Source organism: Peromyscus eremicus, chromosome 9, assembly GCF_949786415.1.
Source record: "Peromyscus eremicus chromosome 9, PerEre_H2_v1, whole genome shotgun sequence".
NCBI classification, from domain to species: domain Eukaryota; kingdom Metazoa; phylum Chordata; class Mammalia; order Rodentia; family Cricetidae; genus Peromyscus; species Peromyscus eremicus.
The window spans coordinates 29,698,348-29,725,435 of record NC_081425.1 but is presented as its reverse complement, the minus strand read 5'-3'; positions in this window follow the sequence as shown (position 1 = coordinate 29,725,435).

Sequence of the window (27,088 nt, the reverse complement as noted above, 5' to 3'; positions counted from 1 at the left end):
AATTTTCAAAGCATAGCCACACATGATTATAAGAAATATTATAAGATAAATTATTATGCTATCTTGATGACTGGAAAACTGGCTGCTCTGGGAAGAATGCTTAATTAAGAAGTATGAGGACCTGAATTCAAACCCACTGCAGATAGTAAAAATGATAACTGTGGTTGTATGCATGTCTGTTACCTCCGGCTAATGAGGGTAGAGAAGGGTAAATTATGATCTTGCTGGCCAGGAAATTAGTTCCAGATTAAATGAGAAACCCAGGTTCCATGTAATAAGACAAAGAATGATAAATCAGAAGAGCCCATGTTCTCCTGTGATTCTGTTCATATGCAAAGAATTCACTCCATTGTATACCCATGCACATACAACACACACACACACACACACACACACACACACACACACACACATGATATGCCTAAAATTCTTTCTTCAATGTCTTAAAATTTTCATTGTAGAGGTATTTTGTTTTGTTGGATAAACTTAGTATCAAGTATTTTATTTTTTGATGGATATTGTGAATTAGATTACTTCCCTCAATTATATTCAATGAGTTTGTCATAGGTATGAAAGCTACCATTATAAGTATATTAACTTTGTACATTGTCACTTTGTTGGAAGTGTTTATAAGATCTAAAAATTTGAGGGTAGTCTGTAAGGTCTATTCTTCATAGATTGATATTATCTGAAAACAGGGAATTTTTGACGTCTTTTTATAAGACTTCTAGGACTATAGTGAATGGAGATGTAGATGGTCCACACTCTGTCTTGTTCCTGATATCAGTGGGTATACTGTTAGTTTTTCTATTTAGAATGATGTTGCCTATGGATTTGTTATATGTGGCCCACTTATGATGAGGTATGCTCCCTCCAATCCTTGCCTCTTGATGGCTTTAATGATGAAGAGATGTAGGGAAAAAACCTTTTCCTCTATCTAGTGATTACCCTGTGACTTTTCTTTGTTCTTTTCCAACTTTTTGCCTTGTAACCTGCAACACTGACTTTCCAGGCAAAATGTGATTAGTAGTGCAATAGAGGCATGACTATTATAAAGTTAGTTGACCAGTTTCTAATTGGATCCAAAGCCCTTTCCATAAAAGTGAGTCCATGCCTGGTGCTGTGGAGTTGGTCAAGGCACATAGCTAGGAAGTTCATTGTTCTGGGGATGAATCTATGACTTTCACTATATAGGTATGTTGTTAAACAGACCCTTAAATATTCATGTTAATTCCTAAAGGATTTTTCAGTTCTTAGTCTGAATCAAAGATGCTTCTATGTGCAAGGAATGATGATTAATGCAGACTCATGGAGGTTAAAGGTGCTGAGGACATGTGATTGTTGAGTGGTCTTCCTTAAACAGGACACCAATATTACCCACTTCAAGAGTCAGAGCAAATAAGGAAAGAAGGCCTAAAGAATGTTGGAGCTTGCACAATCAGGAGAAGGACCACTAAATGTTGTCTTATGGGAATGGCACAGCTGTAGCAAGCATGAACTCACAGCAGCTCTGGCTGCACAATCTTGAGGCTATGAGAACTTATTTATGTCTTGGCAAAGGTGCATGGAGGACCAACTAGGGTAGTTAATTGAAGGGTGCTAGGCAGAAATCATTGTTTTTAGTGATATAACCACTGGTGAGTTACTCGTGCTCTGGCAAGTAGCTTCTTAACAATGTCCACTTGAGGGGCTCTGGTTAATCTCTGGTTAATACGAAGCAAAACAAAAACAAAAACAAAAGACATGAAAGTGTGGTAGAAATATGGTAGCATAAAGGTGGGAAGGGGTGGGTGAGCATGGGAGGAGAGTAAGGGAGGATAGAGAGATGAGAGTGACCAGAATGCCTGATACACGTGTACGGCATGGCCAAACAAGACAGAACCAGACAAACAAGAACAGAAGCAGAAGGAGTGGAGATTGGATTGATCAAAACACAGTGCCTTCAGGAATGAAATTTTCAAGCGAAACATGAAAACAATTATAAATAATATTAAATGTGTATTTATATACATAATGTTCTCTTCATTCATATAGATTGCATTCAATGAAAGGTAAATTCATTTCTTGAATGAAATGGTTTTCATTTTTAAAAACTATTTACCTAGAAATGATAACATTTTTTTCTTATTTAAGTATATTTTCATGACTACTGCTTCGGATATAAGTCATGACAGTCTAGTGTAACTACTGAAAATCAGCTAATGAATTTTCCAGTGGGTTTTTTTAATTTCCTTAGATGTTTATCTGGTTGAGAAAAAAGAGGAAGAATATGATTAGGAGAACCTATTGAAATATCATTTAAAAGAATTCTTAATACTGGAAAAAGATAAATTATCACTGCATACTGATGCTTCTAACTTCAGCTCAGCTGATTGAAATAAGGCTAGCAATGTGCAAAAAATCAAACTTATTAATCTTTTGTTATAGCCACTATAAATCATAAGAATGTACTAGCTAACTAAAAAATTCTATGCCTCATTGAATTCAATACACATACATACAAACAGATACAGACATACACACACACATATATACACACACACACACACTCATCAAAGCCAAAACAAATGTACTTCAGGAAAGCAAACCAAGACTTTAAACCTACCCTGACGATAAAATTCATTCTTCCCAACCGTTATTAATGCTGCTTCTTAAGAGAATTTGATATTTTCATGACCTAGGCCAAATTTTACTCAGGGTACTTGATATTTCCAGATACTCACATTGAAAAAAAAAAGCCATAACATGGAGGAAGATGAGCCTCTTAAACATGCTCTGGAATAGAATCAATAAAAACGTATAAAATGTGTCATAAAATATTTGCAAAGAGATTACAATACTGACACTAATTGGTGTCAAATCTGACAGGTTATGGATAAGTGAGTTGCCTCGGTGGAGCAGCAAATCTGTATATCCGTTTGCTGTACTCTTTTTTCCATGCCAATCACTGAAAATGTTGATGAGCAGGCCTAGCTGAATTGAGCCATTGAAGGCAAGAGTAGGGAATTAATTGTGTTCTCTTGCGTCTTTTCCTGCTGCCAAAGAAAAGCACTATTGTCCTGCGTCTCATTCAGTCTTAAGGATCTCTGCCAACTCCATTGAGAAAGTCAAACTGCATATCCAAGGGGAAGTAAGAATGGGGTTCACACTCAGTTTTGTTCTTTGTGGGGGTTGTAATGAGTTCTAAGCATAATGCTTCTGGGCATCACATTTTCAGTTTATGTTTAATGGTACAATGAAAATCGCTAAATGTGGAAGTCAGGGTGAAAAAAGGGAAGCACACTTTACAGCCTGAATAAAAGTTACATTTGAACCTATTTACAGTGTTGTCTGTGTACACGTAGTAAGAAATTGCACAGTTGTTAAATGCGTCAGGGCTTCTGAACCACAGTGAACAATTTTATCTGAAGTAATAATATAAATGTCCACTTTCACAGTTGAATGGGTACATTTGATTTTTGAAAGCATTTTCCTTAATATGACCCAATTAAGGGTGTAAATTAAAAAAAAAGTCTGACTCATGAAAATGTCAGATCTCAAATACAATGTACTTAAAGATTTAAAAATAATCCACATAAAATGGAAGAACTATATAATCATTGTTTGAACAATGTATGTGTTAGCATGATTTTTCAAGAGGAACACAGGAAATTTAACTGGATGGAGAGCATTAGGATAAATGATTTTTTTAAAAAACATAGTATCAATTGATTAATAAAGAATGATGGCACATTTTCAACATTGTGAATTCTACATTAGCAAAAGCGATTGGTAGTTGAGAGTTCACAAAGGCAAAGAGGTCTACTTTTCCTTTTAAAAACAAAAGATTCTATCTGTCAAAAAATTATGCTGTAGATATTGGCTATGGGCATATACCTACCCAAACCAAGTAGACTCTTGTACTTATTGAGTTAAATCTCTTTTTTTTTTTTTTGGGGGGGGGGGGTTTCGAGACAGGGTTTCTCTGTGTAGCTTTGCGCCTCTCCTAGAACTCACTTGGTAGCCCAAGCTGGCCTGGAACTCACAGAGATCCGCCTGCCTCTGCCTCCCGAGTGCTGGGATTAAAGGAGTGCGCCACCACCGCCCGGCTTTAAATCTTTTATCTCTTGGCAGTTGAACCAACATTTACATAAAAGTAGCCTGTCCTTTTTGTTTATTGTTCTAGTTTGATTTGATTTTCTCATATTTCTTGCATCAAAGGCAAGCGGTAGAGTTTCTTTCATTAATTTATTTGTACTCTGTTTTATAAAAGTCTGGGTAAGTAGCCCTCCAGAAAATCTCCAAAACACGAGGACATGTATAGTAAGCACTGTGAAACGTGTGAGCCAACAGTTTTATTTGCTAATAAATCAAATCATATGGCATAATTGCCACATGGTTCAGTGTGTGTTTGTCTTCATTTCATTGAAGTGAGCTCCCAACACTTCTTCATTGTGTAGGATCTACTACTAATGTGACTTTTTGCAAGTCGACGCAGGTGAAAGCTACACATAGCCCTTAATTGACTTCCTAAATGACCACCGTTTGTTATACAGCCAGATAATTTTATACTATTTAAATGAAATTGGCCTGAAATAAGTATCAAAATATAAGTAAGCTCCTCAATATTTATATCTACGATTCTGAAGCACTTTCACAGTTCAACCTATTTATCCTAAATATCTTCTCCTAATAAGTAATTTTCTGCATGACACCACAATTTACCCAGGTCACCATCCAAATGTAAAGCAAGTAACTTTTTTTTTAAATTAGTTTATTTGCCCAGAAAAAAAAAAAAAAAAAGCTGTATGACCTGACATGTATCCTATCATTATTAATTTATTTGTGCTTTGGTTTTAAAACATCTTCTTTGCAGCAGCGTGTGGTTAATCACAGTGAATTCAAGCCCAAGCTTCTTAGGTAGAATCAGGCTTAGAATAAATCAAGTAAACTGCAGAATGCCATTTCAGTGTGACTGTAAGTAATTAAAAATAAAAGTATTCCATCCTTCGAGCTATTTTAAGTCTACAGCACTGTAGGATGGAGACGTTTGGTCTTACCTCTTCAGTTTGTGGGCTGTTTTCTTATTGCTAGTCCAAGTGATACTAATGCTGCCACCCTTTAACCAGTGCACTTTGGGTAGCCACCATAAACTAAATGATACTTCTTTGCTTTTTTTCTCTATGAAGCAATCAGTGATAGTTTAGAGGTAGTAGCAATACATACTGTTCCTAGCCCTTATGAACAAAATCACCATTTCATTGCAAGTAGGACTAACTCATTTCTGCAGCAACATTTGTTCCCTTTAAAAATTAAATATGATTACAGAATATCTTAGATTCTGTAGATTATAGGATTAGTACATACTGCCTCATAAGGCAGTTGAATGTGAAAGTTTCTATTATGTAGTAAAGTGACATAAATATACATATATACATAAATATATATATATATATATGTTCATTGTACCCAAGATATCTTAGTAGGACACCACTTGAATAAGCTCATACTATCCCTAAGAAGAGCTAATATATTGAAATACCTAAACATTTGGGACTTGCTTTTGTTTCTCTAAGATGTACATTTTAATAAAACTCAAGACTTGTGAATTCTACTGTACTTCTAGAAAAAGCAATGGCAGGCTGACCCAGTAGCACACACCTATAATCTCAGAACTTGAGAGCCTGGGAAAGGAGGAGTCAGAGCAAAAAGCCATCCAGTTCTACCTTGCGATTCGAGGCAAGCCTAGAACTACACTGTGATACTCTTACTCTATTCCCTCTTCTCCCCAAATAACACTATTATTATTTTATTACTATTATTATTGTTACTGGGCTCCACGTGCATTCCATAATCACATGTGCAGAAAAGATTTCCCTCTGTACACTGGCTGCCTCTAAGGAAGCTGGCAGTGTTGCATTATGTAAGTGTATCCGCAGTAGTAGCCTTCTCAGGTAACCTCTGGAATTACGGAAATGCATGCCTCATTTGTTTTTCCCTGACAAACAGCTCTGCATTATCCATGCATTCTTTCTCCCTGGTTTGTTTCTTCAAGAGCCTCGCTTTAGCTTGGTCATCCCTTGATCTTGAAGATACAGCTTACAGTATTACTTTTTCTGTGATTAGCTGAAATTGTTCCTCATCCCATGAAACTTAATTGCTTTCTTGTTATTAGTAACAAGATATATTACACATGGTCAAATCATTTTGAAATACGACAAATAACATTTGTCAGCATTTACATCTTAAAGGTCACATGTTAGTTTTTAAAAAAACACTTGTAGAACATCTTTTCCCACATACGTAATGCTACCGTTTTCGAATTGCTCTTTAATTTAGTAATGATTCAAAATTTATAGATTTTTCAATTAGGCAACCAGCTGAAAAATGCCTAATTTTTAGTGAAATGCTTCATACTCTGTTGCATAGGAAATTTAAGTAAAGATATATTCCACTGATAAAGATTATTTCATAATTAACAATATCTATTAATCTACATATCCTATTAACTTCTTACCATATAGTCAGCAAAATTCTGAATATACCAATTAATGAAAAACTTAGTGTTTCAGACAACTCAGAATATAGTAGTTGGATACATACATATAGTTATATATAATTAAAAACTTTAAGCCAGGCAGTGGTGGCACATGCCTTTAATCCCAGCACTTGGGAGGCAGAGGCAGATGCAGATGAATCTTTGTGAGTTTAAGGCCAGCTTGGTCTACAAATTAAGTTCCAGGACAGCTAGGACTGCTACACAGAGAAACCCTGTCTCAAAAAAAAAAGAAAGAAAGAAAGAAAGAAGGAGAGGGAGAAGAAGAAGAAGAAGAAGAAGAAGAAGAAGAAGAAGAGGAAGAGGAAGAGGAAGAGGAAGAGGAAGAGGAAGAGGAAGAGGAAGAGGAAGAGGAAGAGAAAGAAGGAGAATAAAGAAAACATGTTAGTAAAGTAATCTTCTGCTCTTTTATGGCTTTACTTCATATAAAATGAATTTTGAAAATTAGGAGACTGATGTGAGCTATAATATAATTGGAGCATAAAACACACTGCACAAGTAGTATGTGGGCTGTAAACGTATTCTGAGACGTACATTCTACACTTGCTTTCCCTCTAACCTCCAAATGTTTGTCCCATAAGCAGGCAGTGAAGACGAGCTGTCATTTTCAAGTGTGTGGAACCTGAGGCCCCATGAGTTACTGTATTGGGTTTGAGGAAATCTGTTCTGTGTTATGTCAGAGAATTACAACATATTGCTGCCTCGAGCAATGTTAACTTTTAATGTCTTTGTTGCGGTGTCTTAAACCTTCCCTGCTCATCACAAGCAATCATTATTTTCTTGCCTTTTTCCATATTCCTTTGTATCGCACTTCATCTTTTCATCTACTATCAGCAATATCAAGCAATGTTACTCGAAAGTATCTTAAAAGTATCATGATTTTGGAATATTTGGTTACAAAGATACTTTACAATAGCAACAAGTATTCTTGTAAATTCACAGAATTCTTGCTCTACAGGTAAGAAAAATCTGCTGCTAAAATGAGGAAAGTTGTTTTCATTTGATAGTGAAAGCAATTTGATACTACCTGGATTGTGCCACTGAATAACATTAAATAATATTGCATAAACTTAATGGATGTCATGCAGCTGCCTTCTCTTGTCTGTTTCCTTGGTTTTAAATTTTCATTTATTATTTTTATGCCTTTTTAAAAAGCGATATGATTTATTAGGATGAACACCATAAAGTTGTGTTTTTTTAAGTAAAAGATGCACCTACCTTAATATGAATAAGATTAATTTATTGGCCAGAACATTGCCCAACATCTAATATTTGGTCTGTATTTCTGATTGTGATCATTCTCTCTCTCTCTCTCTCTCTCTCTCTCTCTCTCTCTCTCTCTCTCTCTCTCTCTCTCTCTCCCTCTCTCCTTCATTCTTTTCTTCCTCCTTCCTTCCTTCCTTGATTCCTAAGCACTTACTGTATGGCAGACGTGCTTATGAAAAGGAAGAAAAGGAATGATATCTGTGGAATGCTTTAACTCTTTTGGCATCTTATATGTATTTTCTGGTATACCCTAACAACAACCTCAGGAAAGATACATTTTCTCCAGTTTACAAAAGAGAAAGGTAAGGCTTGGTGTAATTAATAGAAGTTACTTTAATAGACTGTCAGTGTAAATAATATTATTCTTCAGATGTACAAGTTACCCTTGAAATGAAATTTAGGCTTTTGAAAATTGTCACTATATTCTTAATGACAGAAACTTGAAACACTTATAGTATTGAGCCAAACAATACTAATGTGAACTTTTTCTATGCATCTGAGTCTCTCTCTTTCATTATGCCATTCGTTTATTGCTGTTTTACATTGCTTTTCAGCTTCTTTGATATCTTCCTTCCTTCCTTCCTCCCTCCCTCCCTCCCTCCCTCCCTCCCTTCCTCCCTTCCTTCCTTTCTTTTGTTCTTTCTTTTTAAATACATGGAAGAAGAAAGTGCATTTACCTTTCTGGGCATGTAGTAATAAACAACGTTTTTCTGTAAATATTCATATCCTTACTTGATTCATAAAAAACACATTAAGAGCAGAAAGTAAATGTAATGATACCGTAGTAGATTACTCATTTCAAACACCTGACAGTAGCATTTCTGTAAGAAATACTGAGAGATAGTATCACCCAGAACTATTGGCATTCCTACACTGGTCTCCTCTTAATCAGGGAAAATGAAAACTCATCTGTATGTCAGTACCAATACTGCATTCATTCATGTGTTTAAAGCAGAGAGAAATGTTTCCTATCCTTTACAAACATAGATATGCTGAATAGCAAAGTTTCCATCATCTTTAATTTTTTTTTGTCTTTTATTTTGAAGCCCTAGCTTAAGTCCTATAAAAATGTTCAAATATGTGTTTCATTAAGAAGTTTCATGACAATCAACATTGGTTTGCTATATTATTAAATTATGAAAGCATGATAGAAGAACATTTGTGTTCATAATAAAAGCTAACATGTGTAATTTTTATTTAATTTAAGTATAAAGCATAAAAACTAGTTTCCAATATAAAAAAAAAAAGAGAAATTATCTTTCTAAGAGGCAACTGAAAAAAATGTATCAATTTAGGAAGATACATTTTTTCATAAAATACATTTTTATAACATATAATAAAAATGTCTATTATTTGTATACCCATTAAAATTACTGCTCAAAATAATTTAAAATTTGGAATTAAATCCTAAAAAATCTTTCCAAAGGGAATCTTAATTTTCAAAATATTTGTCATCTGACAGTGCTTACCGCCATGCTTACTGCGATGGAATATGAACTTTTCATTGTAATTTATGGAATTATTCTCAATTAACTCTTTATTTTATAAGAATGTTAAATGTTACAGAATTCGTGGTTTCCAGAGAGAAAAATGCATGCAGTCTTTACTGAGTACTGTCAATCCCGTGTCATGTATAGCATTCTCACTGTCATTGGCTGAGAAAATAAAAGCAATCTGAAATTTAAATATACTCAGTGTTTTTCTACTCATGACAAAAAAATAAAATAAAATAAAATAAAACCAATGAAAAGTTTGACCATGACTGGATAAATATTAGGGGTAATATCTTAGATGTTGTACACATACATGTCACTTGGATAATTTAATATATAATTGATGAGTACTCATTATGTGTGTAATGTAAACTAAGAGTAGAAATGTATCCTGTTCCCCTTTCTCAAACAGCTTATAATTGTTGGAGTAGAAAATTAGTTGAAAATTAATTCCATAACAAGGTAAAATGTCCCATGGGGCTTCTTCATCAGATTTTTGCTATAAAACAATAAACACATGGTTGGCTTCCCAGTATTAATTTATGGCAGATCCAAAGCACTCCTCAAGGCACATTATTCTTTATTAAACTTAATAACAACACCTACCAGCAAATTGTTATACCTTTTTTTGTGGCATTATTTGGGGATGTTAGACATTAACCTAACAGGTTGATAATTCTCTTCTTTCTTGATTAAGTCAGTGGATGATGAGGAAATCAAAAGAGGACAAAGCAGGGGAGTGAACACCCACAGTTGACCATGGAGCTAAAGGTTTGTTACTGATGCACTATAGCCTTGTGTGGTTGGTAAGTCAGGCGGTGGTGGCTCAGCCTTTAATCCCAGCACTCAGATGCAGGGCAAGGCTAATCACTGAGATCAAGGCCAGCCTGGTGTATGGAATTAATTCCAGGACAGCCAGAGATGCATATAAATACCATGTCTTGGGGGGGAAAAGAAAAGAAAAGACAAAACAAGAGAAGAAAAAGTTACTGTGTATCTTGTGTGATTCACTCTTGCTGCTGTGATAGAAGGAATGCATTTATTTTCATTTTCATGGGTTTTTACTAATACGGCTGTTCCAAGGATTCACATGAATCTTGGTACAATTCATACATTAGGAGTCTTATTTTATTAGTTTAATAAAACCTTGATTATGACTTGATGTAGAGCTCAGCTCCTGTGCAAAGTGTATGTAGATCCTGAGTATGGAGTCTGTGCCAGTACGTAGCCTGGATCATCATCTCTGAAAAATTCTGACTTTTAGCAAGACTCTGAACCTCAGTTTCCCTACTGAGGCCATCTGTGTGTGAGAATCTAGTGTATTAATGTATGAAAAATAGATATGCCTGCTACGGAGGTAGCACCTGTAAAATAGTTGCCCATTTTTCCTTCTTAGATTTTATATTAGTGTTCTCAACACTGTAACCCTGGGCATCATACACACATACAATTATGTCTCCAATACAGTAGAACTGTGGAGAATGGCTACTCTTGACAAGGGAAAGATAATAGCACATCTTAGAAACAGTTAAATATTTGCCCCATCCTTTTTCTTGACCTTAATACCCTATGTTTGCCACTTGGCTGTCTGTGCATCTCTTTGTTTAATATCTCTGATATTTAAATTACTTTTAGCAAATAAATATCTCTCTTGCCTGGCATAGGGAGGAATAAAATTGTGGCAAGAGAAGAATTCTCATTTTCCACTTTGTTGCAGAAACTTTGTACTTGGCATACAGTAAACAGTAGGGTAAGTAAGAACAAAGGGCTCGGTTTTTAACTTAAATGCCCAATTCCTTATGCTTCCTGACATCTGATGACAGAGCTTGAGCTGTTAGCATCTATGCTGCAACAATAACCTGAAACCATACTAAAATTATTTCAGTTTACATCCTGCCCTCTTAATCCATAGACTTGCTATTTAGTAATCTCAAATATACTCACAAATAGATTGATATTTTACCCATATTTAAGTAAGTATTGACAGATAAGTTTACTCAAAATATCACCCTACAAGTGTATTTTATAAGATTTAATTTGTACATGAGTTTGTTAAATATGGAAACAATATGGTACACATGTTTAGATGCCTCAAATAGTTTACAAAGTCTGTTTTAATTACTTAATCAATTAAGGCATGAATATTAGTGTATTCTGGCAGAGAATAGACAGACTGGATGTGAAGAAAATAAACAAGTCTCTTTTTTTACTTTTAACAAGAAATAGAGCAAAAAATTTTAAATATATTAACTCTGATATTAACACACTCAAATATCCCTTGTATCTTCAAGATCTTTTAGCCCATAATATTTCATTTCTGTTGCAATGATTCATAACTTGTGGTTGCTTTATGTTAGGTAGGAAACAATAGAATTAGGTGGAATAATAATATATAAATGGCAACTATTCCATAATACAATATGGGAGATATCTGTGTTGTAAGAAGATACTCCTTAGCTAATTAAATTTAGAGACCAAATTAATTGAATTTGGTCTCTAAATAAAGAGAGAGAAATCCAGATGGCTCTTGGATTTGGATTGGGATTTTCTCCAAGCTTTTGGTAGCTTCCCAAGAGGCTGGCTCTGTTGCTCTGTGAGCTCAGAGGAAAAGCAGCAGACAGTGTTCTCTGAAGGCATCCAAGACTAAAGCCAAGTAGGGATGTAACATCTGTGTATAGTTATCCAGATCTTTTTGTCCTCATGGCAGGGGTTAGGACTCGCACTCATGAGGTGTGTTTCCTATGTGACTGGTCTACCTTTGTTTAGACTAAGGGTAGTAATTTAAGAAACCTTGCAAATGGTTATTTCCTCAATAACCTCAATAACCTGTTCATATTGCCCTCCCCGCGTAGGAAATTCAGGGCATATATTGCCACTCTAGTCATTACTAGAATCATCTTCTCTATGCTTATCAAGCCACATATATTAAAATTCACCAATGTTCCTACAAAGAGCTTATGTCATCTGTTACAAGGGAGTGGGTTCTTGGGAAGGAGGATCTTTTTGTTCACACAAGTGACTTCTAAAGCAATGATATATCTGCCATTTGTTAATGAAGATGATTTTTTTAAATTTTTCCCAAAAAACTATGTGTTTGGAAATCCTTTTAACATTACCTGCTTTTTACCATATAGAAAGATATTCCATGGATACTTTCATCAAAATAATGAGGCTATATATTTGGCTCTGCAGGTAGCAATTACTGTGATCCATCAGTTGTTATATCCCCAAAGGTTTGTGGGATTCAGAGTTCCCAAATCTCATGAACCTCTCCCATTTTAGGATGTACTTGATCTATACTGTGAGGAAATAATGTAATAAGAGTGCTTCATCACATGATTCAGAATGAGCCAACTTTCCTGGAGGAAACACTGGTGTAAAAATATTCAGTGTTTGGAGAATTTTTGGATATGCTGAAATTTTTCCACAACCACCAGACATGCCAATCAATGATAACACAATGCAAGTATCTCTGAGTGACACTTAAAGCTGCATTTATAAACAACCTGCCTCATTCAAAGTCAGTGAAGAGACAGGACTTACAAGTCCAAGCTGAAAAGTTATTGAAATGTGACTGACATCTCCAAGAAATGGTATCAAAGGTTTTGCATGACCTAGTGCTGAAGCACAGCAGGGTTAATCAAAGTTATGGCAGTTGGGTATCATAAAGGGCAGCCTTGGGTTACTTATTTACTTATTTTACTTTATTTGTGTCACTCAGTGGGATCATTATCACCCTTCTTCTCTTCTCCCTGTCATTTTATCCTCAGTGTGCATTGTGTGTTGTAAACTTTTGCTTCCGTTATTGTTAGAAGGGAGGACATTGAGTCTGGTACTAGGAAGGCTTCTGTGGATAAACCACTGTGTTACATCTGCTTTCACTGTTTGAATTCCCTTACATTCCCCTAGGACATCTTGAGCTTTCACTGTTATGTTACACTGTTAGACGTATCCTGGAAAAAGAGCATAGAGCTGTGTCTCCCATCCACTCCAAAGAATTTCCAGTAGAAAACAACTTCAATGACTTACTGAAATGCTAAATGCTACCTGCTGGAAACGGGTCAGAGACAGGACAAAGGAAGTGAGGTAGATGTTGGTTCACCTAATCATTCTGTCTCTTCCCAATAGCAGACATATTTCTTCCCTTTTACTAATCACCTGACTAACAGAAATCTTTTCTTTAAGTTTTCATTGTTGCTCCCACTGGAACGACAATAGTATTCTGACAGTATTTTTGATTTAGCATTACTGTTAATAACAGTTAATAAGCAATTCAGTTTTACTTCTATGTAATACTGAAGATTCTGTGGGCATTCTTTCATATCTTTGTAAAGTATCAAAAAAGAAAAAAAAAGAAACTGTAAATAAAAACTGTCTTATGATGGACAGAATCTAGCAAATAAGCTCTAATTATGTTCACAATAACTGTGCATACATTTTTAAAAATACAATCAATGATGTGTTATATTTATATACATTAAATAAAACAATGCACAATAGAAGATATGTGTGTCAAATCAATATCCTGCTCTTCTTTCATTTCTATAATTGGGATCTAATATTACATGGCTTTTATTTACGTTGTGAATTTATCAGAGTATATGTCTGAGTTTTAATACTATAATCATGAACATTACTACTATTGGTTTCTAAATGAGAATCCTCAACTTTCCTCAGAATTTCATCTGTGATTCTGTAGCTAAAAACCTAAAAATATTTTCCTACGTGGCCAGACAGTTTGTCTACAATATAAATGAGTAAATGCTATGTCTGAGTGAATCAAATATATTAGTTATTCTGGATCCAATCCACAGCTCATATTAAAGTCACAATGACTCCATAAGAAAGCACAAAAGGAAAAAAAATCACTATACTCTATACTATTAATTATTTTGAAAATTTTTAAAAGAGATGAGAGTCATACTTGGGAAAGATCACCTTGGAATGAAAGCATATCAAACATGATAGCAATGGACTTTTCTTTTATGAAGAATAATGGTTTAATGTTTAATTAATCTTATCCATTTCTGCATTTATGGGAAGGCAGAAAAGAGTCTGCTTTATAATGTAGAAAATTAAATATTAAAACCTTGGTGCCTAGCGGACTTACATTTTCTTATTATGAATGAGCATTTTCACTTTCTGCACACACAAAGAACAAAATAGATGACGGATGCAGTCACTTATCTTTTCAGAAAAGAAGAATTCAGTGCATCTAAGGAGCATCCTATGCTAGAAACAAAATACATTTGAAGACAAAACAAAAAAAGCATACCATAAGCCAATTATCTCATAAAATCAACATTCTTCATTCTAAACATAAGTAGTTCTTCATTCTTCTTATTTCCATATGTGAATACCTAAAATTAATAGATCCAGTACTTTAAAATGGCATGTGGCTTAAAAGAGTTACAATAAATTTCATATTCATGGTGCCTTTGCTAGTGAGAAAAAGTATGTTATGTGTTAATTAAAGCTAATTAATGGTACTAGCCTAATAAAAGAAGAGGTGAACAAAGATCTAGAAAAACAAAGCCAGATATTTAGATATTTGATTGCATCCATGATTACTTACAATGTGAGCCATATATTGCAACTTCTAATTCAACACAAAACTTAGCCTTGCACATTAAGTAATAATAAGTAATAATTGGATCATTGTTTTCTAATGTGCTATTATTGGCAACAAAGCAGCTGGAAGGGAAAAAGACCTCTCCACAGATGAGGTAAAGCCTTTCACCTCTTCTAGGCTAGTTTACTACTCCAGAAAATTAAAAATGAATTAATGGAGATAGGAAAGGCTACAGAAATCTCCTAAAGTTAACAGTATTAACAGTACGGTCAGATAGCACAAACCACTAATCCCATTTATTTGGGTTGCTAAGAATAGAGGATTCCAAATGAAAGGCCTGACTGGGATGCAGAACGAGTTGAAATAAGGCTGTGCAATTTAGTGGCACTCTACCTTAATGTACAAAGTTAAAAGAGCCTTGTGGCTCTATCCCAGTGGTAGAATGTTAGCCTAGCACATGCTAGCCATTAGCTTCAGGCCTCAGAACTGCATATAATGGCTGCTCTTAACATTTTTAGATGGCTTTCTGGGCTATTGTCATCTAGATTTAAGTATACAGTTTACTGATTTCATGATTTAACATGCAAGAAAATGTTCATATTTACAATACATTTCAGTATCATAAATTCAAAAAGATTAATAAAATTGTGGATGAATGAAGTCAAGAAACTGAGGACATTAGGAAAACAAAATAACCCAAATATACTAAGTCTACTTTCACTTTGTCTTTGTTACAACTTTCAATTTCTGTCTGAATGACTACCCTCACCTACATAGACAACACAATGTGTTTACTAGAAATTTTTCAGAGAAAACTGATTCTGTGATGGAATTTTATGGCCACATCCCATCTTCAATATTTTGCCATAGACAACCATTTAATATTAATTCAACCCCTATCCACCACCTTATGATCACTTAAGTCTACAGTACCTATTCCAAGTGGACAATCACAACACAAAGTTGCTACTACACAAAGAAATGAGTTGTTTCTTCCCAGAGATAACATGACCAATTACCTAGTCCAAACTCATTTATCAACCTCAACAATTTCACTTCAAAATAGTTAAGTGTTAAGAAAGTTTGGGGAATCAGATACTTAGAAAACTTAAATTGATTTTATTCAATAACAGAAAGAGATGATATTATTTCACTTGCCACTGCAGCTCAACAGGTTATATCAATTACTTCAATTAAGATGTAGGAGTCATAAATGTGGAATTGCTAGTGCCTATATTTTCTAATAATGAGAGCTATAAAGAATTCAAAATCATTTACACAGACAGTAGTAGTAAGTCAAAACCAAGAAGAAATATTTTAGTAGTAATTATTGCCAGGTACATAACATAACATTAAATATATATGAATTTTAACTAAAGAAAACATATGTGGCTGACAAAAATATTGATTTATATTGTATTCTAGCAATGTCAATAAAATTTAAAACTGAAATGCAAAGCATTGTGTAAGACAGAATAAAATATTTCAGAGCCCTTCTTTGGTTAAAACTATGCATTCCTTGATACTCAGATCCAACTGTGTCTAAAAAAAACTCTCTTTGCACTTCCATGTGTTTTATCATGCAATGCTCTTTTTATTTTCTAGAGTTTAAAATGTCATCTCGTTAGATGTTTAGCTCATGTACCTTCACAGAGAAATCACAAACCCAGAGATCAAATCATGATAAATAAGGCTTCAAAAGTGTTCTGCTGCAGTCAGGCTATATGGGTCTGTTACCTGTATAAAACCTTCATGTATATTTTCCAAAGGAGAAATAAAAGAACTTTAAAAACTAAAAGGCAAAATGAATTTAGTATGTAGCATCTTGGGTCTGGGCACAATAAAAAGAGAATAATAAGTACTTAAGATTTTGGTGTTTCTAAACTGGAAAAGAATGTTTGATTTATTTTTGTTTCAGAAGATGGAAATAAGGACAAAAGATAAAAATAACAGAGAAGTAGAGTTTTCTTTTATTTATAACTGAAGATGCAATGAAATAGGCTTCCTTTAAAAATTCAAAGTTTCATACATCAGGTTTTTGCATAGACAATGAATGAGACGACAAGGAATTCTGAATTGAATTCTTATATTTCTACACACTTGACTATTGATCTCCTTCATTGCTACAATTCCATAATTTCAAATCAAATCCTGTGTCCTGACATTACTGAAAAGGCAGCTCCTTCCCCCTGCTTTGGTAATCTCTGGAATCCTGTTCTCAATAAAGTGAGATAAGAGATTTGGCTAGGAAAGCTGGAAGAGACCCAGCTTTGCCAGTAGAGAGTTGTTGATTTTTTTTGTATGTGTGTGTGTGTGTGTGTGTGTTGCTCATCTACAAATGAAAGGTTAGAAAGCAACCTATTGAAGGGAATATCTTAACCTTCTAGTTTTCACTCCTAGCACAATGTGTTAATCAAAAACAATGCTGGAGAGAGTGACTGCTAGAATCGCTTACAATACGTGGGCGTATATGGAATATTCTTCTAATGAACCCATAGTGAGTTAAGAATGCCAAACAATTTACACTAAATTATTACTTATTTATTTGGAATTTTGATAGATTTTACTTGATTGCCTTGAACTTCTTATAATGTTCTTTGCTCAGCCTGTATAGACTGTTAGGATTATGTGTATCAGATACCATTTCAGACTCAAAGCAATTATTATATGCAAGCATTAAAAATCTCACTTTACTTTCGTTATGAAATTAAAAGTATGCAAAATAAAGAAGATGCCGTTTTACACACACACAAAAATCTCACTTTAATTTTACATTATTGCTATTTTTATATGTTTAAATTATTGTATGTAATGGTGAACTATTCAATCTGTCACATTAGTGACTGTTTTCAAATGCTATCGATGTAACTATGAAAACTAACAAAATTATTCAATTTTTAAACCGCCCCCCAAAAGCCCAGATCACTATATCCTAGTCTTCCCATTTTTAATATGGCAAAAGTCAGAATTTAGAAGTCTTAAAAAATTTAAATATTCCTTGAGCATCTTAGATTTAGAACATTTAATTCAATGGAAATACCAACTGGTTACAAAAATATGTTTAATAATAGAAAATAATTGATGGTTCATGTGGAGTGTCACTTCAAGATGACCAAGACTTACTAACCCTGCTTTTCACCCACCAATAAGATGACCCTGGAGAACCATCTGCTGGAATTTGGTTCTCCCAGACAATTCACTTATTTCATTTCTGTCTAAATATATGCATTTTTCTTTATTGATAGTCATTCTCTTTCTTATAATTCAATAAAAGCAAATGCTGTCATATCGCTGCCATCAAACATCAGAAAAACACCAAGGTCTCCCAAAGCAACTGCACGGGAGGAAACAGGGCACCCATAGGTACATTCTAGGTAACTTGAAACTCTGGGAAGGTAGTATCTCACCTGAGTAGCTTGGCAGTTTAAATGCCTTGACTATCCATTCACATATTTTAAAACTCTTTCATATAACTGATTACTGAGAGATGTGTGTGTGTGTGTGTGTGTGTGTGTGTGTGTGTGTGTGTGTGTGAAGTAAGACTATGCTGACATATTTTTCAGGTCTAGAAACAGGAAGGGAGCTGCAGTTAGGAGGCAGCAATGAGAAGTGAGACATGAAAATTTCTAGCCACATACATAATATGCACAGAATCATACAAATTATTTACATGGGAGGGGTTATCCTTTACTATTATTTACCGTAATAATATATGTCAATGAATCCATCCACGCCACGAATTTTATACTTCTCGAGACTTTCACATGCCATTGAACAATCTATCTATTAATTTTATGATGTTGTTGATGGAAAGATGCAGCATAATTTAATAAATATCAAAGGTTCTATTTTAAATTTTAAAATATATATTTAATAATATATTTTTGCTTTAAATTCCCTTTCCTATCTAATAATGCTTAAGCTTTGTAGATGACAGTGCAAACTGGGGAATATATTGTAATTTAAAGTTATGCATTGGCTTTAAGGTTTGGCTTGAAAAAAATTTAAATTGAGTCTCCAGTTGTGAGAAGAAGATGAAGCCAGTGTGCTTATTCTACATCTGCATTTTGTCATAGATTTTAGTTTATAGGGAAAATTCCACTTTTACTCACATCACTCTCTCTCACATTAACCACAGTTTTGTAAAATTATGAGGTATGACTAAATATTAGTAATTTGCAAAGCAGGTTAATTTCACAGATAGAAACTTGATGTTTATAAAATCTTTTTTCTAAGACATAGACATCTTCATTCTGAAGAGAAGTTTGCAAATAAAACAACCAAAAAGAAATTTGAAATGTATGACGTATATCTGTCAGGAGCCAGTTACAAACAAAGACACTTTGAGATAAATAGAAGTTAGAACAATTGAGGTACATTTGCAAAGTAGAGAGAAAGTGTTTTCCTAGTAGGTTTGTTTTTCAGATTCCTACTTCGATGGATAAAAAAAAAAAAAAAAAAATTTGCAATCAATATCAAGGAACTTTGTTTGAACATAACATCTCCTGCTGCTAGCAAGCAAGAAAGGGTCTGTCTGGGTTATATGTTGGCCATAGTACTTCTTTGTCTCAACTGCTATTCTGTACTCTTCAGAGTTTGAAGATAAGCAGTATAGTGGGTGAATAACTGGTTTCTTCACAAGAATGCCTTTAAATATAATAATAATATTAATAATAACAATGAGTGTTATCTAATTACCTATACATCTTCATTTTTCACTCACATCATATTTTCCATCTGTTTTATAAATGGAGGGCTGTATAAAATGAAAACTAGTTATTGTATCTTTTCATTTTACTATACATCAATTTGAAAAGTTAGGACATCTCATTAAATACTATTTGTGTGTGTGTGTGTGTGTGTGTGTGTGTGTGTGTGTGTGTGTGTGTGTAGAAGAGTATGCCTGTGTGAATGTTTGTGTGTAAGGTGTTTGTGCCTGTTAACAGGTACATTACACAATTGTCAATGTAGAGGCTAGAGGACAGCCTCAGCTGTCACATCTCAAGTTCTATCCAATCTAGGTCAGTTGATCATGGAGTCCTAGGGATTCCCTCTGATCCCCACTTCCCCAGCACCAGAATTGCACATTTGTTCAGCCAAATTTATGTTTTAGGTAGATTCTGTCAGTTATGTATGCCATGTCCACATACTTCCAAGATGCGTGATTTGTTGAGCTACCTACATGGCCCATTTATTAAGTTAATGCTTCAACATCACCTGTGAAGGTGCAATAAGCTAATTTATATTCAGGTACTAATGTAAGAATGACAGGTGGTTAGAAACATATTTTAATCATATCTTGTCTACTGAAATCTCAAACCATAAGCTCAATGAAAGCATCAGAGTACATGGCAGTATTTCTTCAGCTAGCTTTATCAAACAAAATTTTGTAGGTCAAAACTTTGGGGGAGATCCTCTTCATTCCACAGTAAGGGTAAAAACATGGCATAAATTGTCTTTGGTGATAAAGAATGGTTACCAAAATAGAGATGACTCAACTTTTGCACAGTGGAGCTGTGCTGTAATGGAAATTGGCTCTCAGCTGCAGTGACATGTAATTTTATAATACATTTTAGAACATTTAACCTATCCACATTTTTCCAGCACTGTGCAATAGTGAGAGGTCCTACTATTGTTACACAGTCTGCTGTAGCTACTTAGGTGCTATTTATATACTGAAATGAAAGCGAATTCTTGCTTTACTGGTGGTCTCTTCTAGCTACTAAAAAGCTGCATGGCCTAAAAATGTCATCAGCCACTGGGACTAGTTGATTTGCTTTGTCCATAATCGATTAGTTGGCTTTTTACTAAAAAAGCACAATTCAAAAACGTCTAAAAGGGAGAGAAAATATGTTCAGCTCCATGTCAAAAATTTCTACAAATTTTTGAAGCTGAAAGGAATGCCCACAAACATTCTGACTCCAGTCGTATTTTGAGGAGTCATGCATAAATCATGTGGTAAAGAAAAAGAAATGTTTCGTGACACAGAGAAAGAGACATATTTCTTACCTCAACTAGCATTTATAAGAACATTCACAGACTGGGGATAAATCCGCTATAGCAATGTGAAAATGCATGAACTGCCTTTCCACAGGAAAGAACTTGATATCCCATCTGTATATTGACTCAAAATTCCTAGTAAAATACTTGGACTCATGGAATCCAAGTATCTTCTCTCACTTAAAGACCAAAATAATACATGCCTACTTCATTTAGTTGTGAGGAGCTGAAAATGTTGTGCTGTTTATACATTGGAAAATGCACTATAAACACCCAGTATACGTGTCCATTATGCATGGAAACCATGCAAGTTGCATTATATATTTGGAAAATAGCGACGATGGTTTTGTGTTCATGTTTTCTTTATTGTCTGTGTAAATTGTTGATCTAAATTTGCAACTGAATTTATTTCTACTATGTTGATACATAATTCAAAATGTCCCTTGCATACTAGAGTAACTAAGTATCTTCATTGATTCATTGACACAGAATTCTCCTAGGAAACAAGGTGGAACATTTAGGTTGTGAAGGAAAGTAATTTGAGGCTTTATCAACAGTCTACATGTCTTTGTGATTGTGTAAAGGAATCTTCCATAGTAGCAATCAACAAAACCAAGAGATCTACCAGGACAATGCCACTCTCTGCAATTCTCAAGGGCAGAAATCTAGTCAATGCAGTTGCATATGCTTCTTTTTCTGCCCTGACATCTGCCATGTCCTATTTTGCATGTGGAATGGTGAATTTTGTCAGATCATCAAGTAATAACATAACCATCTGAAGCATTAGCAGAAGACTTTCTTAGGACATCAGCTGTCACACTGTATGTGAATCAAATTTACTCCATTAAAATAATTTGCGTTTTGTTCTGAGTGCTCCACATTGCTCCTAGAATCTGTGAGCGGCCTTATTGACTCTTCAGTGCTATTAACAAATCTTATTCGCTCAGAAATTCTGCACAGTTGGAGACTGTAATCAGAGCAAATTCCCCATTTGACTCTAGCTCAGAAGTTACCACTGAAACTAACAGAGGGATAACACAAGCACAGTGACTCCATCTCATGTCCTCTTGTTCTCTGTGAATAAAAGCATGGAGTAACTCCCTTGTAAGCTAAGTATTCCCTGAATTTGCATCATCAACAAGAATCTGAACACATACCAAATATATTACTGTTAGTTTAAAATTAGAAGCATCCCAACGATTATCAGTTTTGCTTCTCAGAGTGGATGATTGTACATCTGGATATCCAATCCAGTCGAGAGGCAATCCTTGTAATAGGTTCAGGTTGCACCATAGCCTGACATCTGCTCTGCTGTACCAATCTGACTTTGCATAGGAACCCTTGAAATGAAGCAATTAGGCTTCCATTAACTCCAAGCAGTTGACATCAGCTTGTATTTTTGTCACAAATGATAAGCACTCACAAACGAAGCCAGCTCAATTATATACAAGAAATCTCTTTTTTGGTGTTTTGGAATTATTTTTTCTTACAAGACTGGATGTTGTTCATCATCTGAAATTTACCCACCCTAAGGTAATACCATCGCTCTTTTCCCTTATGTGGCTAGAAATCCAATTTTCTAATCACTCCCTACGGTTTCATATTTTAAAACAATAATGCACTTAAGGCTTAAGGAAGGGTTAAATCGTAAAAGAGCATGCTTTTTAACATCAATGGCACTGATTTATGACAAGAGCACTTTTAGTCAATTATTGTCTAAAAGACTAAATGTACCTCCTGGGGTCCAGAATTCAGTCATAGAAAGTGTCTGGCTTGCATTGCCAGAATTGGTCATTAATTATGATGACCACAGGTAGCAATCCATATATATCTTAGCTTCTTGTGGAAAGTGTGCAATATGAACACTATTTCAGCTAAGATAAAAGTCAGTCTGCTGGGAAAGCATAAGGTGGAAAACACATGGTAAAATTAAGACCCTTTAATTGACTAATGCCTAGTAATTGATTTAGAAATCAGAAAATTTTGAAGATGTATGAAGGCATACACACACTTCTGTTTCTTATTTGCTTAGCTCTAGAAAAAGAGAACTTCACTTTTAAGGTTTTGGTCACAGCTTAGACATTCTCAAACATGGGACACCTTGAAATCACATCAATTGCTTTATAAAAGCCTTAAATCTTGGTTTCAAGTAGTAAATTCTTAATGTAATTGGTTCCTAATAACCCCCAGTTAATCCTAGTGCATCTTCGCCTCTGGTCCTTTCTAAGAAAGACAATGTTCCCCCCGGCTTGATAAAAAAGTTCTCCTTCCTCTTTTTAGAAAGTGATGCTTTGGCTACAATGGCCTCTATGTGACGTATTTCGCATCATCTCAGATAGGCAAGCATGAAATACACAGTGTGCCTACACGACGCCTCAGCATCCGTTATTTTCTGGTAAGTTTTATCATCCTAATTTTGCTTTTTTAAAAACATCATATGGTTATAACATTTATTCTTTTGTTATATGTATTTTATAAAATATTATTATAGAACAACTTGGAACATCAAGACAAATAAAGAGAAAAAAGTAAATTTACGTGATTAATTACAATTTTAGTCCTAAAAATTCTACATATCTATAATCCTAGCAGTTAGGAGGGGCCAGCCTCAAGTGCATAGTGAGTTCAAGGCAACTTGGTTTCCATGAGATCTGTCTCAAGCAAGCAAAATGAACAAAAAGCTCCTGTTTGTAAAATAAAGCTAACAAAGATGGATGTTGGCATGTGGAGTACAGGACCACGTTCTACAGGAACTCTGCTGTGTGCATCTGTAAACAGAATCTCTAGAAAATGGATCTCTAGAAACTGATGCAGAAAAGTTGGCCTGAATGAGGAAGATGCAGACAGTAAACAACATCACACATCACAGCCTGAGATTCTCTCCTGGTAATATGGCCACTGGAAAAATGGAGAAGAATCTCATTTTTAATGACTATACATTCTACAAGAAGTAGAATTAAGAACAAAATTTAAATTAAAAAACAGGGAACCATTTCTAAAATTCATAGAAAAACTTCATTTGTTTAGTATTGTTAAGATGGACAAATATATAGAAGGGGGAAATGTATAGGTAATAAATAAGATTAGTTATCTGAGGGTTAATAATGGATGCAAGAGATATGAGAAAGGGCAACTAGAAGGCATGAATAATTAGCAATGAAAAGAAAAAGAACATGAAAACAAATTGACCTGTTAACCCTGAATTGTGACCAGTAACAGAATACTACTAGAATACATTAACAGAATAACCAGAGATAGTAACAGTTTCCAGGTCCACACCTTCTGGCAACATTATACAGAGTTTATTCCATGTCAGTAATTCTCTACTTATCAAACATAGGTTCTTCCAAGGGCTTCTGCAGCATTTATAAGTATGATATTTAAATTTACATGAAAGATACTTTGAGATGACTGTCAACACACACTATGTATGGTTAGAAAACATTGTAGTCATTTGGGTGACTGTTACTTTGCTACTATTTGCGTAACTATTGTCCTTAGATGAATTATGAGAAAAGAGATACATGTAAATATCAAAACAGGTACATTTGGATCCAGAATTTGAACACTTAACCCCATGGCATACTAATGCATTGTAATGTAACCAAAAATCTTTCATGCTATAAGAAATTGATGTTTTAGTAAATGCTTCCTGGTTCCATATATCATCTTTCATTTTCTTCATATATGTATGCTGCTGATACATAATGGAAAGGAAGTCACTCTGTATGAAAGACCCAGTTCCAAGTACTCAAATTCAGTGCTACAATATGTATTTTGAGAGTAAGAGCTTAGAGTCCATATTGATCATTGGTTCTATGCTTTAGTTTAGATTTGGGTTTTACATCAAAATTGAAATGAAAGCTTAGTTCATTGTTCTTCTCCCAGCCATTATTTAGAGCGTAGGATGTACTCACTTGAACAGTAAAGAATGAATAAAGATTACTTGTGAATGTATGTAATGAAATTGAGTGAAGATAGGATGAAAATTACAAAAATAGGTGAACACAAAAGAGCTAGGAATTTCTTTGTCTCCCCAGTTAGAGAAAGACTTAGGGAAACTTGTCTCTCCTAAACATCCCATTTGTGGTAGAAATAAATGCTATAGGGCACTTTCTTATTTGTGTTAGATGAAGAAACACCAGTAGGTTTATGTACTCAAAAAGGTGAAGACATAAAGAGTGATGTCTCTTAAAATTCTAAAAGGAAAATCAAGGATACACTTTTGGCCAGATACACAACACACCATTCTTGGAGGGGAAATGGGAAAAAAAAATGATGAGAAGTAACCAACATAAACACATATAGCCTGCTCCATGACAGAGGGATCCATCTGAGTTCCTATATGACATTCCATCAACTTTACAGTTTATTGGCTGTGACATGCATTCGGTAAGTCATGAAAGGCACACTAAAAGAGAAATACCTGCTTATAGTTTAGGTGTATGTTGAGCAGTGGGTTATACTCTCAACTCTACACTTCTTGGTTAGGCTGAACACTGCTAGAGAACACAGTTGTTCTTACTTCCCTGGAGGAATCAGGTGCTGTGGCTACCTGCTGGGCAATAATACCCCTTACAGAGGACTTCTTTTAGTCTAAGAAGCTTGAGAGGTGCATATGGGAATCTCTAATATGAAAATGTACAAAAAGTAATGCAAATCATGCTCTTTTGAACAATTCCCATGCACAATGTTGCTTCTTAATTTCCAAAAGTTAGTTTTAATTTGCCTTAGTGACAGTGAGCTTATTGGCCAGAAAATGATTGAGGAAGAAAACCTTTTTGAAATGAAAATGAGAAAGAAGATGCCACAATATTGTAAAATGTGTGCATTCTTCTCTCCTAAGAACAATAACTGTATTTTCTGACCTACTGCATTTTTGCTCAGTATGATAAAATCTCAGGTAAGAGGAGAGGCCTTGCTCTACAAAATGTGCCATAATGGGGGTTGTATCACTAAACTAATAAAAAACACAGTCCAAATTAAAATTATGTCTATTAATCCTAAACCACTTCAATCAGTTAGCAAAAGCTCATATATATTATTAAATATTCATAGTAAGAAATATCTATAGTTGTGGGATCAAGAACATTCATTAAATATGTAAATGGTTGGACACTGACTGTATAGCCTGCTGGCACAAAGACTAGAAATATGGAGGACCCTAATTCCCTGTGGGAATGATTGTTTGCCTTCAGTGCCAAAGAATGCACATCAAGTGTCCAGATGAATATCAGACCTACTGCTTCTTATGACTCTGCTCACAAAGCTGTGGGTAAAGGTGAGTAAGGAACAATGCATTAGGCTCAAAGTACATGGACAGGATACACTGTTCTCTAACTCCCTGTGCACTTAGTGTAGAAAATCAAACAAGGCATCTCTGTGGTCACACTTCTTTACTAAGAACTATTAAAAGAATAATTAACAATAGATCTTTAATTTTATGCACCTCATTGGAAAGCATATTATAAATATAGTATAAGATAATATAATAAACTATATAGTGTATAATAAATAATGTTCAGAAACAATACATATTGAACTAAAATTTTCTTGTTTGCCAGTGATTCAAATCTCATCAAGAATTTAGAACTCCTACTATACATACATATATATATATATATAAAACATTTTTTTAATTGTTCAATTTTATAAATGCCTTTGGGAATTTTTAATTTTAATTTCCCTTCAATCTTTTATTTTTGAGAAAAAATATTTAAGAGAGAAAAGATAGTTCACTCAACTCGCGATTTATTAACTTCCTAACTGGCTTTACAAAGGAAGTTGTTATGACGTAACTCAGTGGTACAGTGCTTGCCTGGTATGAGTGAGGACCTGCATTCAATCAATTATATCACCAAAACCACATAAAGAAACAACAATAAAAAATGCATTACACACCACAATGCAAAACAGAGATGATAGTTTCAGAATACCTATTTTAACATTTATTGTATGTTATACAAAGCCACCTTTGAATTGCTGTCTAAATATTTGTATCAAGTGTCTGAGAAAGAGAATTCTTCAACACTTCATGATTTATTCTGAATGAAATGCTTGTAAATGAAGCTTTTCTTTTTTAAGATTCTTAGGCTTCTTCCAAGTGTTCAAAATTCATTATTTTTACCTTGTCAACTTTTTGTTCTTCTTTTCTTAAACATGATGAGAATGTTGAGGGATTTTCTAAACCTAATTTAGTACTATGAAGCTCAAGAGTGTTAA